The sequence below is a fragment of the Protobothrops mucrosquamatus genome, unplaced genomic scaffold, assembly GCF_001527695.2.
Source record: "Protobothrops mucrosquamatus isolate PMUCROS unplaced genomic scaffold, P.Mucros_1.0 scaffold_217, whole genome shotgun sequence".
Taxonomy (NCBI): domain Eukaryota; kingdom Metazoa; phylum Chordata; class Lepidosauria; order Squamata; family Viperidae; genus Protobothrops; species Protobothrops mucrosquamatus.
Window position 1 is genome coordinate 43,863 of NW_015386293.1, and position 12,539 is coordinate 56,401.

The 12,539-nt window shown below is 43.1% G+C and overlaps 1 pseudogene; it reads left to right on the forward strand.

The window, feature by feature from the left end:
* The first annotated feature begins 5,175 nt into the window (after positions 1-5,175).
* On the forward strand, positions 5,176-9,031 carry LOC107298302 (annotated as a pseudogene).
* The last annotated feature ends 3,508 nt before the right edge of the window (positions 9,032-12,539 follow it).

Genomic DNA, 12,539 nt, shown 5'->3' on the forward strand with positions numbered 1-12,539 from the left:
TAAATCTTAAATCTTAAATCTTAAATCAAAGGATTTCTTTCCTAAATTTTGTCATTTTAATGAAACTTCTGTACCAAAGAAGCACTCCCATTGCATTGATCTGTTCATAATCCTTTTTTTAACCATAGCAAATGTTAAACTTGGCCAGCTTATTTTTATTAAGTTTTGGTTGTGGTTGTTGAATGTTAACCACTTTAAAGTGTCAGAATGGGACACATTCATTGTTCAGATTCTCCTTATATTCACTTTCTCTCTGTGTGTAATGTCTATGTTGATGAAAAGAAGATTGATCTGAAAAGAAGGGATTGTCTATTTGCTATTTGTTCCAGCTTTTTGACAAATACATTAGAGTATAATTCTATCCACATTCAAATAATTCATGATTCATTAATTATTCCCACGTAATGAGATTGGAACTGCATTTAATGATGCTAATATATAATTTAGAAGAACTGAATGGAGCAAATGTCATTGCTGAAACTTGGCTGGAAATTTTGCCAGAGTTTTCCCCTATTAATTGGCTCAGTAAGTGGTTCATCTTACAGAAAGCCAAGGTTCTGGAATAGAATGCTGTAGATCAAAATCATTATGACAACAGCAGGCAAATGAACATCTCTTCTTCAATTGCAGTTGTCAGCTTTTACTAACCTATTTATTGTAATAAATATGTCATGCCATATAGAGAAGCAACCTAGAACTAAGGAGAAATTTCCTAACAGTGAGCACAGTTTACCAGTCAAACGGCTTCCTTCAGAAGTTGTGGGTGCTCCAACATTGGAGGCATTTAAGAAGAGACTGGACAGCCACTTGTCTGGAATGGTATAGGATAATCCTGCTTGAGCAGGGGTTGGGCTAGAACAGGGCTTTTCAATCTGTGGGCACACATACCACTGGTGGTACTTCGGCACCTGGCAGATGGTACGTGACCTAGACAAGTGTAGCTGGGGGGATGAGCTGAAGCGGCAGCAGCAGCACACAGGCCTGGGGGAGAGTCAGCTGAAGGTGCAGTGTTGACGGGGCTCTACTGAGGGCCCAGGATTGGCACACGTGGCTCCAGCTGATTGGTGCTTCCAGCAGCGTCTGCTATCACCGAGAGCAGCAGACAGGCCTTGGGGAGAAAGAGTCAGCTGGAACTGCTGGGGCGAAGCAGAGGCCCCAGGATTGGTGTGCGCAGCTACATGCTGATCGGCGCTTCCAGCACACCTGGAATAAGAGAAAAGGAGAAGGGGGGTATTGGTGCATATTAATAAATATGGATAAATTCATCATACATTCATCAGTGCAAAAGGAAAGTGATTCAGCAAAGGAACTGCCACCAAAGAAATTAAAATCAGTACTTTTCCCCCTTTTTTATGATTTATAACATTTTATTAGATTATAGAATATAATACAAAAATACAAAAGCAAATAGTCAGACACAATGGGGAGGAAAACGGGAAAGAAAAGTGAGGGAGAGAAGGGGAAAAGAAAAGGTATTAACTTCCAACTTCCTCTGTTGCAGTAGAATGAAGCATTAACATCGAAACTCAACTTTTTACTTTTCCATAATAGTATAAACTAGCCATTTCTATAACAACAAATCAATCTAATCAGTAAAACCCAAAATCTTTTTTTTTAGTCATCAAGTTTTTAACACCTTGCTAAGCACTGGTGGTTCTCAAATATTGTCATGTCCTAAAAGTGATACAATCTGTTTAAAGGTTGAAAAGCCATGGGCTAGAAGTTCACAGCATGCTAATAAAGACCACCTCTAGCACTACAAGATGTTAAATATTCAGGTGAATTAAAAAAAACTTCCATATAAAGTCCAATTCTTGGAGACTTCCTAGATAGGTTCCGGCTGTTTTCTTGGCAAGGTTTTCAGAAGTGCTTTAGATAAAGTCCTTTCAAGAGGTGAGAGAGAGTAACAAGCCCAAGTCACCCATCCAGCTTTGTGCCTAAGGCACAACAAAAACATACAGTCTCCAGGTTTGTAGCCTGATGCCTGAACCACTACATCCCAAAACTGGCTCCCAGATAGATGCCCAATATCAACATCTGTATGATAACAAGTAAAACCTATAAGTTAGCATAGCCACAATGGACTGAAAAGAGATACAGGCCTTTTCTTAAATAGTAATTCTAATTATGATTCTTGATAGTCTAAAAAATTGAAATGTTAGTTTGGAGGAAGGAAAGAGCTTAAGTTCCAATGTATCATCTACACTTACATTTTTGCAGATATATGTTCATCAGTTTAAACACATTAGAACATATTGTGCTACATATTCTTTGTGTTTTGCTATAGACTAGATCTATTACATTTTTTAAATATTTGAGCTTATGTTTGTCATAGGTTTCTTAAAACAGTTTTTAATAAAAGATTTTACATATATAATAAGAAATACTCTCAATGAAAAATATATGGTAAATATGAAAAGGAAAAAAAGGAAAAGTAAAAAAGAGAAAGAGAAAATAACAGGAAACATGAAAAAATATAAAGTCAAGAATTAGAATCAGAATAGAGCTGGAAGTGACTTTGGAGGTCTTCTAGTCCAACCCCCTGCTCAAGCAGGAGATCCTATACCATTTCAGACAAGTGACTGTCCAGTCTCTTCTTAAAAACCTCCATGATAAAGCACCCACAACCTCTGAAGGCGTTCCACTGGTTAATTATCCTCACTGTTAGGAAGTTTCTCCTTAATTCCAGATTACTTCTCTCCTTGATTAGTTTCCATCCATTGTTTCTTGTCCTGACCTCTGGTGCTTTGGAAAATAAATTGACCTCCTCCTCCTTGTGGCAGCCTCTCAAATACTGGAATACTGCTATCATGTCCCCACTAGTCCTTATTTTCTCTCATCTAGCCAAACCCAAATCCTGCAACCGTTCTTCATATGTTTTAGTCTCCAGGCCTTTAATCATCTTAGTTGCTCTTCTTTGAACTTTTCCCAAATTCTCAACATCTTTTTTGTAATCTGATGACCAAAACTGGATGCAGCATTCCAAGTGTGGTCTTACTAGGCTTTATAAAGTGATACTAATACTTCATGTGATTTTGATTCTATGCCTCTGTTTATACAACCAAGGTGTAAGGACCCACCTCAGCTAACCACCCAAGAAAGCAGAACTCTTGAAACAGGCATTGTCTCAAAAGGATATTGTTATTAGGGGTTAGTGACAATAGGGAAGTCAAGGCGAGATCTGGAGAAAATCCCACTTGAACAATATAATTAAACCACCAATATTCCTCCTCCCACCAAAGTCATAATGTCCATTTGAAATCCAGCCAATCCAGAGGTGGCAAAACAAGCAGGTTACTGGTACAATTAGCACTCATCTCAAGGTCCAGCTTTCGTTTCTCTGTAACCGTCTCCCTGATAAGGGAGACACATTCCTTTCTCAAGTGGATAGAGGTGGAAGAAGGAAAGCAGAAAGTGAAAGTTATCCCAAGAGAAAGCAAATATCCCCCCTCTCCCCAGCAAATGGCAGGCCCCAAAGCAAAGTACAAGAATATATATATGAAAAGGAGACAATAAAGATTTGGGGACCTGACTTATGCCCCCCCTAAAAGAATGGGAAATCCACCTAAAAGATAAAAAAGGGAGGGGAACAACAATATATACACATTAATTTGACTTGTCAGGATATTGAGAATGTAAACGTCTAAGAAGTTTAGGGGCTCTAACATGTCTCTTGTACACCCACTCATTCTGGGCAGAAGGGAGATTCTTCCAAGCTATTAAGTATTGTATCACCCTGTAATGTATTGAGGTGAATTACTTGGAATTGTTGGGAAAAACGGTCATAAGACTCTGTCAGCTAAGAGCCAGACTTGCTGTCTACATGCTAATTATCTTGTGTTAAAGCAGGAACTAATATTTGAATCCTATTGGCTGCCACCTAGTGGTTGAGTGTATAAATAGGGGTGGAGCTGCAGTTATTCAGGCTTCTGTTTAAACCTTTAATAAAGAGTTGTTGTTCACCTGCTGCCTCATCAATGCCTCACAGAATACCAAACATAACAGTGGCGCTGAAGGTGGGATGTGCTGCCAAATTCAAAGAGCTGAGTCACTAAGGGGGGTAAGCCAAGTGACGATGCCTTGGTTGGGACCGCATTCCCCCCCATTCGTGCCAGTATGAAAACGCTGGAGGAAGAGCGCTCCCAAGGAACCATCCCTGGGAGATTAGAAGAAGCCTAGGCAGCACAAAGCATTGTGAGGCCAAAGACAACGAAAGCAACTCACCATGGCCAAACTCGGAAAACTCTCAGAATTCGACGTCGCACATCCAGAGAGGTGGAGCTCGTACGTTGCGAGAGTCAAGAATTACCTTAGAGTCAACAAGTTCGTGATGATGGCTTGAAAACCGCAATGCTGCTGTGCGTTTGTGGCCAGGCGACGTTCAAGATCACCAAAAACTTAATAGCTCCGGTGCCGCTTGAATCTGTTGCTTATTCCGAACTTAAGAGAATGCTCAAAGAACACTTTGAGCCAAAGCTATCGGTCATCACCTGGAGGCATGCCTTCAAAAGAAGAGACCAACGACCGGACGAATCAGCTGCTGAATTCATTGCTGCCCTTCGTCAAGCGGCCCAACCCTATGAGTTCAAAGATCTTGAAGAGAGGCTGCGCAACCGCTTAGTGTGCAAGTTAAGAAGCAGGGATCTCCAACAGAAATTGTTCGCCAAAGAGACTATTTCATTTCAAGATGCCCTAAGAGAAATCACAGCCGAAGAAGTCACCGGGGAAGCCATCAAGCCCTTACGGCTCTCCAGGAACATTCCCTGCGCAGAGGCAGTCCACCAGGAGAGCACTGAGTGGGTCGAAGACTCCGAATCGGATCAAGAGATCGATCGGTTACAGCGGCCACCAAAAAGAAGGCCACAATGCCCAGTTGATGAGGCAGTTCCCTTCTCTTGATGTGCGGGTTGTGGAGGCCGACACAAACGCGTGGACTGCAGGTTCCGCACAGCAACGTGTCGGGCATGTGGCAAGCAAGGCCACATTGCCGCAGTCTGTCAGGGTCGTTGGAGAGAGAATCCACCAGAAGAGTTTCCCCAGCAATGTACTAGGGCTCCGGAGCAACACAGGGTGGGCTATTGCACCACTAGGAGGAGCATACTTAGAACAAGTGCCCATCGCCCTCTTAAGGAAAAACTGCAGCTCAAAGTCAAGCTGCAGGGAGTTCCATGCAACATGGAACTAGATATGCGGTCCGCATTATCCATAATTTCCCAGGGGACTTTCAAACACATTTGCAATCGCAGCGGCAAAAGAGTTAAGCTCAAGCCGTCGAACCTCATGTTAACCGATTTCCAAAACTCCCAAGTAACAGTCAAGGGGGAAGCTACACTCAGGGTGCACTTCAAGGAATTTGAGGGGGCCCTGGAAATCATAGTAGTTGAGGGCAACCGCACAAGCCTCATTGGGCTTGATTGGTTTGATGCATTGGAAATAAATGTAACTGGAATAAACAGCACACAAGCAGTGAACTTAGCAGCAGTTTGCCGTGAGTTTGCTGATGTTTTTAGCCCTCACTTAGGGAAATATAAGGGTCCTCCCATAGCTCTTCAGCTTGATCCTGCCATAACTCCAATACGGATCAAGCCGCATAGAGTGCCCTTCACCCTCAAGCAGAAGATCAATGCAGAGTTGGACAAGCTGGTGCAGCAAGGCATCCTGCAGCCAGTTGATAGCAGTCAAAGAGAAACCCCCATAGTTACGCCACTTAAGGCCAATGGAGAGGTGCGAATATGTGCAGATTACAAGTGCACTATCAATAGAGCACTCCAACAAGACGCATATCCAGTGCCTGTAGTCAGCCACATTTTGGTGTCACTACAGGAAGGTCGCATCTTTGCCAAGTTAGATTTGGCTCAAGCCTATCAGCAACTGCTGGTGGATGATGCCAATGGCAGAAGCTCAAACCATAGTTATTCACAGAGGAGCTTTCAAGGTTAAGTGCCTACAATTCGGGGCCAGTGTTGCCCCAGGCCTCTTCCAGGGAGTGATGGAGCGTATGCTCAAGTGTATTCCAGGCATGTGCCCATATTTCAATGATGTCCTCATAGCTGGAGAATCAGTCAAAAAACTGGCAGAACGGCTTAAGGCTGTCCTTCAGCACTTCCGCAAAGCGGGGCTGAAGCTGAAGTGGGAGAAATGTAAGTTTGGGGTAGCTTCAACTGAGTTCCTCGGTTTCCGTATACATGCCCAAGGCATTCATCCTGCTGAATCCAAGCTCAAAGCAATTCAGCAGGCCCCCAGTGCAAAATCAAAGGGGGAGCTCCAAGCGTTTCTTGGACTGCTTAATTTTTATCACACCTTCTTACCTCACAAGGCCACAGTGGCAGAGCCGTTACACCAGCTCTTGGACAAACATGCACAGTGGAAGTAGACCAGCATCCATGATAGGAGCTTCTCAGCAGTCAAATCACTGCTGTCTTCAAATTCACTGCTGTCTTCACATTTTGATGCATTTTAACGAAAAGCTGCCTGTCTGCATCGCTTGTGATGCATCACCATATGGGATTGGGGCTGTGTTGAGTCATTTAATGGCTGACGGAAGGCAAATTCCAATAGCCTATTACTCAAGGACTTTGTCCTCTGTAGAGCGTAATTACGCTCAAATAGATAAAGAGGCCTTGGCCATAGTGGCAGGGATCAAGAAGTTTCATGATTATCTATATGGTAGGCCCTTCACTGTCTTCACAGACCATAAGCCACTCCTGGGGTTGTTCACAACAAACAAGCAAACATACCAGATCATATCCCCTAGGATGTTGAGGTGGTCAATTTTGCTGTCAGTGTATGATTATAGTTTGATTCATAAACCAGGTAGAGAAATGGGTCACGCAGACGGCCTTAGCAGACTGCCCCTGCCACAGTTAGAGCCTGACCCCGCTCCAGCCATGCGCATCCTGGCTATTCAGGACCTGCCTGAGTCTCCCCTTAACGCAGGGGATGTGACTGTAGAGACAGCTTCAGACACGACGCTGAGCCGTGTGCTGAACTGGGTGCTCACAGGATGGCTGGAAAATAATCCTGGGCCTAATTTTCAGAGTTTCAGCAGGAGGAAGGATGAGTTGTCAGCCCACAGGGGATGCATCTTTTGGGGTAGTCAGGTGGTAGTCCCAAACTCACTGAGGACTAGAGTCTTGGAGTCTCTGCATGAGGGACATCCAGGAATAGTCTGGATGAAGGCACTCGCACGAAGCTACCTTTGGTGGCCTGGGCTGGACAAAGATATTGAGGCTCAGGTACACAGCTGCCATATTTGCCAGCAATCTAGGCCAGAGATGCCCCATGCCCCTGTCCACTGATGGGAAACCACACACGCCCCCTGGTCCAGGATCCACATTGATTATGCAGGGCCTTTCCAGGGACAACTCTTCCTCATTGTGGTGGATAGTCACTCCAAGTGGTTAGAGGTCACACCTGTCCCCACCATGACTGCTGCCAGGACCATACAAGAACTGCGCAGTATTTTTGCTACACATGGATTACCCGATGTGATAGCTCTGATAATGGGGCCCAGTTTACTGCTTCAGAATTTCAGTCCTTTTTAAGGGCAAATATGATCAGACATGCCACATCAGCCCCTTTTCACCCGGCTTCGAACAGTCAAGCGGAGTGCATGGTCCGAACAACGAAGGAATCCTTAAAGCGAATGGTCTCAGGTAACTGGCAACACAGACTGGCAGATTTTCTACTCTGCCAATGTATAACCCCATGCACTTCTATGGGCAGAAGCCCAGCAGAATTAAGATGGGGCTGGCGTTTGATCACAAAGCTGGATCGCCTATATCCAGATAGAGTTGCCTCACAAGCAACACAGCCAAAGGCACCACGGCACTTGCAAGTTGGTGACCCGGTCTGGGTGAGGAACTACGGGCAAGGGGCACTGTGGGTGGTAGCTGTGGTTTGTAAGGTGACTAGGCCACTTTCTTATGAAGTGGTCCTGGAAGACGGTCGCGTGTTACACAGGCACATTGACCAACTGCAGTGGAGATTAGCAAACCAGCCAATAACTCATGACTCTAGTGACAGTCAAACTCAGGAAAAGCATGATGGCAGTAGTGCATCAGACTCTGCCAGCGACGGTGGAGCTCTCCGACTAAGGCAGTGGTTCTCAACCTGTGGGTCGGGACCCCATTTGGGGTCGATCGACCATTTCATGGGGGTCGCCAAGTAAGGCTGTCAGCCATTTTTTTTGTCCGCCATTTTTTTTGTCCACCATTTTTTCCCCTTTTCCAGCAGGTGCCTTACCTCCCTTGGGCTGGGCCAGCTGGTGGTCGGCCTGCTCCGTCTCTGCTGCTTGCCAGCTACGCCTCGGCCGGCACAGGGGGCGGAACCACTCATGCGCGGCGCTCCCGGGCAGGGAAAGTCCTCGACTTACGACCGGTTGGGTAGTCCTTGACTTATGACCGGTTTAGTCCTCGACTTACGACCGGTTTAGTCCTCGACTTACGACCGGTTTAGTCCTCGACTTATGACCAGTTTAGTCCTCGACTTACGACCGGTTTAGTCCTCGACTTACGACTGGTTGGGGTCGCGGCATTAAAAAGGTTGAGAACCACTGGACTAAGGGATGAGACTCAAACGTCTGGTGAGTCAGTCCCAACCACTGATATCACAACCAATGGACAATGCCAGCTGATGGCTCCATTTTCAGGACCGATGGACTCTGTTCCACCTGTGGACACTGGCTTGGGCCTAGCAGGACAGCCCAGCCACAGAGACTTGAGTCTACCCGTGATAGATGGGTCCCATAGCCCTGGTCTTCCAAGCCTGGCAGGCGAGCTGACTGACCAGGGGCCTCCAGCAGTTCCAAGGCGTTTGGAACGGGCGAAAAGGCCACCAATGTATTTAAGGGACTTGTTCACCTGCTGCCTCGTCGATGCCTCACAGAACACCAAACATAACACACCCCATGATGTATTTGAGAGTCCAAAATGTCTTTAATCTCAAAGTGTTGTTCACCCTCAACCATGATAGGTGTGGGGGCCTGAGGTGCAAGAGGCCTAATGGGGGAGGTGACCTCTGGTTTGAGTAAACTGCAGGGGAAAACAAGGTGGATTTTCTGAAGGTCCTTTGGCAAATCCAATTCAACTGTCACAGGATTGATGATGCATTTGACAGGGAAAGGTCCTACAAATTTAGAGCCTAATTTCTTAGAAGGTTGTAAAGACTGCAAATACTTCATGGAGAGGTATACTCAGTCTCCAACTTTATATGGTTTTTGCTCCACCCTCTGTTTATTGGCCTGAGCCTTATAGGCTTCTCTGACTTCATCCAGAGCTTTCCTGACTACTGGCCAGGTATTTTGTAATTGCTTAATCCATTGTTGCAAGGAGGAGATTTCAGGCTCCTTGACAGGAAGTTCATACATGGCCACAAATGTTTGACCATTAGCCATTTGAAATGGAGTAAAACCTGTACTGGAGTGCATAGCATTGCTGTTAGCTCACCTATCAAAAGGAAATATTTTTTCCAAACAACTTGAGAGAAGCTTATTACAGGATATGGATAAAGAAAGGGGATGAGTGGAAAACTGCTTTTAATTGCCCCCATGGCTGCTTCCAAGTTTGGACTGCAGTTTTCATGCAGTTTTCATGCAACTAATCAATGAGGCTCTACATGATCACCTGTACAAAGGGGTTTTGGTTTACCTAGATGATATCCTTATTTACACCAAAGCCAAAGCCCAGCCAACCATTAAAATGGACAGGAGAGTGTCAAGCCACTTTTGAGAAACTTAAAAAACTTTTCTCTATGGAGCCAGTGTTGAAACACCCGGGGCTCTATAAAATCCTGCTCCAAGTTCATTTTCCCAGTTCATCTAATTCCCTGGGAGTCATAAAGTACATTTTTGGCTTTGGTAGCTTCGCCCCTGGGATGATTTCTATAGCACAGTCTGTGTATTAGCTTTTTTTTGACTGCTGCCACACACTGCTGACTAATGTTTAAGTGATTGTCCACTAGGACTCCAAGATCCCTCTCACAGTTACTATTTTTGAGCTAGGTTTTGTACTTGTACCTTTGGTTCTTCCTGCCCAGATGTAAAACCTTGCTTTTCTCCACATTAAATTTCATTTTGTTGGATAGGGCCCATTTTTCAAGTCTGTCAAGATCTTTTTGGATCCTGAACTTGTCTTCTAGGTGTTGGCTATTCCTGCCAACTTAGTGTCATCTGCAAATTTGATGAATTCCCTTTCTATTCTCTCATCTAAGACATTTAGAAAGATATTGAAGATATCTTAAGACAGAAACTTGTAGTACCACACTGCTTACTTCCCTCCATTTAGATGTAGTACCATTAAGGACGACTCGTTGAATATGGTTTGTCAGCCAGTTACAAATCCATCTGGTGGTGATGCTGTCTATCCCACATTTTTCTAGCATACTAAGAAGTAGATTGTGGTCTACTTTGCTGAAGTCTAAATATACTATGTCCACAGCATTTTGCTGGTCTACTAATTTAGTCACTTTGTCAAAGAATGGTTTGGCATGATGTGTTTTTAACAAATCCATATTGGCTACTAGTGATAACTTTATTTGTTTCTAGATGTTCACAGATCTGTTTTTTGATTATTTTTTCCAGTATCTTCCCAGGTACTGATGTTAGGTTGATTGGTCTGTAGTTTCCTAGTCTGTTTTTTTCCTTTCTTGAAGATGGGAACCACATGAGCTCTTTTCCAATCCTCTGGTAGTTCCTCAGTGCTCCAGGATTTTTACAGTTATGTTTTTGGTAGGTTGGGCTATAATTTCTTTTTGTGTGAAGACTGATACAAAGAATGAGTTAAGCAGCTCTGCTCTCTCTCTCTCTACTGCCTGTTACTTCCTTGCCATCTTCTCTCTTTAGTTGACTGACTGTTTCCTTGATTTTTTTGGGGGGGGGTATTTATTTGTTAAAAGAAACTTGTTTATTATCTTTGACTTTTATTGCAAGTTTTTGTTCATTCTGAGCCTTTGCTTTCCTCACTTCATCTTTGCAGATTTGGGCTATCTGCTGATATTCTGCCTTAGTTTTGTGTCCCTCTTTTCATTTTTTGTACTTATTCTTTTTGTCTTTCAGTTTATCAGAGAGATCTTTGTGCAACCATGCTGGTTTCTTCCTGGATTTCTTGGTTTTCTTTTTTAGTGGTATTGTGTTGGACTGGGCTTTTATGATTATATATTTCAGTGTTTCTCATGCTTCTTGAGCTGTTTTCCCCTTTAGGATTTTTATCCGTGAAACTTTGCTTAGGCTCTCTCTGAGTTTGTTAAAATCAGCTCTTTTAAAGTTTAAAACACTAGTTGTATTGTTATAGTTATATTGTATTGTTTGTGTTTGCATTATATTGAATTCCAGTATGATGTGGTCATTCTCACCCATGGTTCTGGCAACTTCAACTCCCTCTATTACTTCTTCTCTATTAGTAAGAATTGGGTCCAGTATAGTTTTTCCTCTAGTTCCCTCCTCTACCTTTTGAATGGCAATATTGTGAGCTAAGTTTGTTAGGAATCTGTTTGATCTCCCACTTGCTTCAGAGTTTGTCTCCCAGTTGATATCAGGGTAGTTAAAGTCTCCCATTACTACTGTGGTTTGTTTCCTACATGCATCTATTTCTTCTGCTTGGTTGGGTGGCCTCTAGTATACACCTATAGCAATGTCATTTTTCCCCTTTTATATTGACCCATATGAATTCTAGGAGGTTTTCATCCTTGGTTTTGTGTATTTCTATAGAGATGTAGTGATCTTTTTTATATAATGCAACTCCACCTCCTCTTTTGTTAGGTCTGTTTCTTTTTAATAGTTTCTATCCTTCCATCAGTATATTCCAGTCATGAGTTTCATCCAACCAAATTTCACCATATCATATCAGCCATCATGTACTAATACTTCAAGTTCACCCTGTTTGTTCCCTAAACTTTGAGCATTAGTGTATAGGCATTTGAATAACCCAAGGTTATTAGGTCCAGAGTTGATAGAAATTTGGCGGGCAGGAGAGATGGGGAGAAAACCCGCACTTCAAGTTAATTGGGGAATGTGATTTATGACTGTTAATTGGAGGAGGGAATTACACTTTGCTACTTTGTTCCAGAGGAGGGGAATTCAGTTTTTGGCTTCAACTATGTAGTGCCGATACTTTGTTTCTTGAATAAAAGATTCTTTAAGGAAAACAATGCCTCGAAGTTCTTTTGAAGAGATTCATCTGTTGGAACCATGACATGTGCTTTCTGTAAGGTATAAACTGACCTTACCCATTTAATAAAATTATCTCCAAGATTTGTATCTTCCATAATACTAAACAAGAAAATCACACTATCTAAGATTAAAGCAGCTTGCTTTTCACTGTGCTGCTCAAAATACTTTAGAATATCCAACACATTTCTACTATAATCTCGTGATTGTCTTTTAGATAAAAACCCACATTGATATTCATGAATACAGTCCTGTAAAATTATTTTAATCTTTCAATCAAAATCATTTTAAATAACTTATAATCATTATTCTCTTAATTTATCCTTTTAGTTTACTTATAATAATAATAATAAAGTTGGAAGGGACCTTGGAGGTC